The sequence below is a fragment of the Gadus morhua genome, chromosome 2, assembly GCF_902167405.1.
Source record: "Gadus morhua chromosome 2, gadMor3.0, whole genome shotgun sequence".
NCBI lineage: Eukaryota > Metazoa > Chordata > Actinopteri > Gadiformes > Gadidae > Gadus > Gadus morhua.
Window position 1 is genome coordinate 17,624,660 of NC_044049.1, and position 5,629 is coordinate 17,630,288.

The following is a 5,629-nucleotide window of genomic DNA, read 5'->3' on the forward strand; positions in this document are numbered from 1 at the left end:
CAGGCAGGTTGTCAAGATGTAAACAACTGATGACGTAGGCCGGTACAATTTTCGCCCCCGGTACAATTTTAACGTGACACCGCCTCTTCCTCCCAAACCCTGTGACGCTGCTACAATATCATCTTGTTAGAAACACGTTTATCTGAGAGCCAACCCAGTCGCCAAAAGCATACGTTGACAGTGGATTACGTCGCATTTCAACATAAAATAGCGTGTTAAGCACACATACACGCACGCACACACACACACACACGCACGCACGCACGCACGCACGCACACACGCACAGGCACGCACGCACGCACGCACGCACGCACGCACACACACACAATGCATTTTGCTGCTAAAACAACAACTTGGGCTGCTTCTAGGATATTTTGGGGGGATTTTGAACGGTAGGCCCATGTGGGCAGGACGTTTTTTGCAGGCAGGACCTGGCAACCCTGCGCTGTTGCCCTAGGTGCAGAAATGCTCTGGTGTAAGTACCATATCGGCTCGGCTTCCAGATCGGCTCGGGGTCCGTCGTCTGCTGATTACGTTACACAATATCATTGGCTGTACGCTTGAATGGGCGTACATTGTGATTGGCTGTACGTCGGACAGTTGTGATTGACTGTTTTGTGCTGTACACTGTAAAAAATAGTTGTGCCCATTAGTCATGATAACTTCTAATTCATTGTCAGTATGACTACAAATTATTGAAACAGTTGGGATAACTCAGAATTTTGTGTTTGTCTTCTCAACTAGTGAAAAGTTTTCAAACTAAGAAACATGATTCAATTGAAATTAAGAATGTCAGTCAAAAGGATGTACGGATAATCGCTTCTGTCATTGGCTGCCTACAAAAACCTAAAAAAACGTTTGCAGGCAAAAAACCATTCTGCTGCCGCTCATTTTCACCATATTGAAGTCGGTTCGGTAGTTTGGATTACCCTGCTAGAATCAGAGATCTCTAAAATAGATCGTTTATTTGAAAATAAAAGAGAGAAAACTATTTTTTAAAGCCTTTTCTGGATATCTCTGATATAGTGAAACTTCAGTGTAACTGCGTGTCGCGCGTGACCCCGCCACTCTATCTCCAGCGCGAGGCCGAGCTGATGGCCGAGCAGTGCACCGGGCAGATGAGTTCAATGTGACGGAGAAACCCACAGCCGTCGCACAGAGACACTCTCCTTTCTCCTCAGGAAGAAACTGGTGCCTGCTCCACAGTTTGTCATCACGGTGGGTTGAGTTAATTAAATGTGTTTTGTCTTGTCTTTTGCTAACTTGGTAAGTTAGCTACTGCTAACTTAGCAGTAGCTAACGTAGCTCGTGGTAACAGCTAGCTAGTTTCAGCCCAGCTCGGATGGATAGGTTTTTCAGGGGTATGTCATGATGACCATGAGACTCTAGGTCTCACGTCCAATTTCTCACAAAATTAGTAAGTAGTTACTAAAAAACTAAAACACATTCATAACTGACAATGTCACGGCGCGAAAAAGAGGCGCGAAAAAGAGAGGTCATCCCTATGTTCCCCGGGTCCTATTTTCCCGGTTTTCCCAAAAAGGATCCTATGTTCCCCTGTAGCCATACATACCGGGGAGCATAGGACCCTTTTTGGGAAAAGCGGGGAACATAGGACCCTTTTCTGGGAAAAGGTTCTCCGACGTCTCTCCCTCTTCCACAAAAGGTGAAGACATGCAATGGTAGTTATCTCGGCCGGAATTTGGCAGTAATGGTGGAAAAAGTAACAGACCGGGGAACATAGAACCCTTTTTTTTTAAAAGGGTCCTATGTTCCCCAGTCTCATACAAAGAGGGGAACATAGGACCCGGGGAACATAGACACGCTCCCGAAGGAGCCACGCATGCGCACAGACAGAGCGGCGCACAGCGCTTTCTCTACTGTCCTGTTACTTTATTCAGAGAAAAGAGAAATATTCAATTAAATGAAATTGTATTTGTATAGCCCTTAATCACCTGTTTCTGATAAATCGCTGTCTAATCAATACTTCATTCACTGCCTCTTCCGTGGTCATTACAATATTATGAATAGACTGCAGTCGAGTTCTCCGACGTCTCCCCCTCATGGCCTGCCCATAACAGGTTCGAATATTAAGGGCTGCCTAATGTTCGTTCGAATTTTGATTTATTTTTTGATATTTGAATTATATTCGAATAACGGAGTTCGGAGTCAAAGCCCAACACAGGAGTGACAGTGAGTTACTGTACTTGAGAGGACGCTTGTGTCTCTGTCACACTGAAACTTTCTCATGATTGGAAAGAAACATTAAGTTATATTGAAGTAGTAGCCTTAAAAATTGTAACCAATTACCCTACTCTAATTTCAGTGTGATGAGGATTGTAATGGAATGTTGACACACACAAACTGTCATTTCACCATATTAATTTGCATTGTTGCCCGTATTAACTGTTTGTAAATTGATTGTGTTGCAATTGTAGGGTGTATTGTAACTCTTGCCATTATACTGACATGACATTTTATCTTTTAGGTCCTGGTCTGATATGCTCCATTTCGCCTCCTCTTGATCAATGAGATGGATATGTACGTTTTACACGTACGTCACAAGAAATCGTCGAAGAATCCTTGAACACTACAGATCCAGTCATGGTCACTATGGAAGAAGACTAGCTCTCCCCTGCATTTACAGCGATTGTGTGTGCTATTTCCCATCACAAAAGGCTCTCCAAACACATGTGAGGCAACATGGATTTAGTAGCAGTGAACCGGTGAACTTCAGAATTAGATGCCATTTATGTGACTTTGAAGAACCTGCAGACGTTAAACTATACTTTCGTCATCTTGGCACACATTTGAGAAATAAGGAAACTGTAATTTGCCCTTTTAATAGTTGTGCTTTTAAATCAAGCGTTAACTCCAGTTTTTCATCACACAAAAGTCGATATCACAACTCTCTTTGTTATCAGCAGCAACCTCACTAACTCACACATACTTATACTCTTACTGTTCGTTGATTGTTATTGAAGTGAGGTGTCCTCATCGCTACATCTACTTGACTGGCTAGTTGCTTTAATTGTGTATTCTGTCTCTTAACAGAATTCCAACCAAAGAAAAGAGGATGTCATTCTGAGGGGCCTGCCGTATTTCCTCCGTGAAGATCCTTCAAAGTTCCTCAGGACTGCAGAGGTAAGCTTAGTTATTGTTACTGAATGAATTGATGAAACTGTTGCTGGCTGTAAATGTTTTAATGCCTGTGGAAAACTGTCCCCGTTTTATTCACCCAATCTTTTTGGTTACAATATATGGCATGCCGTTTAGGAAATTTACTTTGAATATATTGAATGAATGTTTGAATATATTGAATGAAAACGGACTCACTGGTGACATCTTTCGTATGGGCCTATCTGCTTCTACCTGAAGTGTTATTTCAACCAACATCTCCTTCAAGAATGATGCATAATGTTCTTTCAGCAATGTTTTTGTTGAACATGATTACTCATAAGAGGGTCTCCTGGCTGGGGGCTTCGTAGCGGTGGTTGAGGCAGGTCAGTAGTCTGATGGCGTGCGGGTAGAAGCTGTCTCTGAACCTGCTGGTCCTGGTTTGGATGCTCCTAACCCACCTGCCTGACGGCAGGAGCGTGAACAGACTGCGGCTGGGATGGCCTGAGCCAGAGAGGACGCGCCGTGCCCTCCCCCCGCAGCACTCGCTGTACAGGTCCCGAACGGCCGGCAGCCCACTCCCGACGACCCGTCCCCGATCACTCTCTGCAGAGCTCCGTGCCCGAGGACAGCACAGCCGCCGCACCAGGCTGCGAAGCCCCCAGCCGGGACACCCTCTTATGAGTAATCATGTTCGCTAACCCTAACCCTAACAAAAGATTGCTGAAAGAACATTATGCATCATTCTTGAAGGAGAGATGTTGGTCGAAATTTCACTTCAGGTAGAAGCTGCCCATACGAAAGATGGCGCCAGTGCCTTCATGACGTCAGTTTTCATTCAATATATTCAAACATTCGTTCCAGATATATTTAATTTCCTAAACAGCATGCCATAATGCCAAACCTGTTCTTCTTTCTCATAGACAGTTAGACAAATACTGAAGAATACAAAAAAAAACGTAATGCTCAAAGATATCTTCCTTTCTTTGTGAAGCCCACAGACATGGAGGACAGCATGACTAGGGGAATGAATGTCGGCATTGTCGTAGTCAAACAAGGAGAGGATCTTCTTGACATATCGGTGGTCCTAGAGGAACAGATCATTCTGCATGGAATCAAGGACTACTCACATGCAGTCGTTATGTTAATGGGGCTGCTATATGCACTGAACATTGACTACCCGAAGGAGCTGCAATACACCTTCGAAGTCATTCAGAAGGTTCTCATGAACATCGGCAGTGAGAACTGCTCCAGGGTTCATGGACTGAGGAATAGACTTTTTCGTAAAACTGTGTAGACACTACACTGAGACTGAGAGTTTTCTTTTGAGTTCTGTTACTACTATTCTGTTACTACTATCTGTTACTAGTTCATTACTTTTGTAATGGTCAATGACATTCTCAGTTGCAAGAGTTGACAGAAGTAGACTGGGTTTGAGGTCTTTCCTGGAAAGTCTTTTTGACCTGTTTGGTTCTGCATCATTTTATTTTATATAAATTATACTCATTACGTCTGTCATGTTATGACAGACGTAATGAGTAGAGAACTAATTTTTGTTATTCTAAATGTGTTATTGTAATATTCTAAATAGGCACACACACACACACGGCTCTCTCATTTTTTTTGTATACATCCCATATCTGCTTCCTCTGGTCTCATCTCCCATATTGCTAATTAATGTTTTATTTTCTCTTTAATAAAACAGTGACACACACACACACCTCTGTTTAAATATTTCTCTCCCGCCTGCCTCACTTCCCCTCACTTCATCTTGTCATTGCCTGTCAGTAGGGATCCTTCTCTTGCTGGTACTCAATGGACGTAATGAGTACTCATTTGTGTTATTCTAAAGAGGAGATGTTTTACCCATAAGCTTGTGCTGTTTTTGGGGACGTTTTGTACTTGATGGGATGTGTTGCTGTGTTTACCTTGCCCATCTGGTTTATTAAAGCTTTGAAGAAATGTTAAGCTTGCTGGTAGTTCTACCAGGAGGACTCAAATCACTCGCGGCTGGCCGCCAATCACCAATCAGCAGCTACCAATCACCTGCCTACACCTGCTCTATAAAGAGTAGTCTAACATATGTCTTTGCTGCTCAGGTCTTCGTTCGACGCATGCTGCTGCTTTACTGTGCTTCTGATTATCTCGCATATCTCGTCGCTTAGTTACGTCGGTTAATACACACCAAGAGGTCATAACTTTGGATTCGTGCTGGTCGGCCTACTACTTCTGGTCCGGGCAAGTGAGCGCAGAAAGCCGTTAATTTCGGTCCCCGGTATCCTCAACAACACCACCAAGAAGTTCCCAACACGGACATCCGCCTGGTTCTACAAACCCTCGCCGAGTTGGTGCAAAGCATTTGGCGCCAGGATGGACGCCGTCGAAACACCATGCGGAACTCCCGGACGGGTCCAGGCCCCCAACCCGCTGTCGTCAGTCGCCACGGCGCCTTTCTACTTCCAGCAACCATCAGGCTCGGCTTCCCCCCTTCTTCACAGGCTACGCACCTGG

At 44.3% G+C, this 5,629-nt stretch overlaps 1 long non-coding RNA gene across 1 annotated transcript; it reads left to right on the plus strand.

Moving 5' to 3' along the window:
* Nucleotides 1-907: 907 nt before the first annotated feature.
* LOC115535660 (uncharacterized) lies at nucleotides 908-5,119 on the plus strand. Its single transcript, XR_003974532.1, has 4 exons — nucleotides 908-1,219; nucleotides 2,490-2,694; nucleotides 3,056-3,145; nucleotides 4,113-5,119. It is a non-coding gene; the product is annotated as an uncharacterized LOC115535660 (long non-coding RNA).
* Nucleotides 5,120-5,629: the final 510 nt, after the last annotated feature.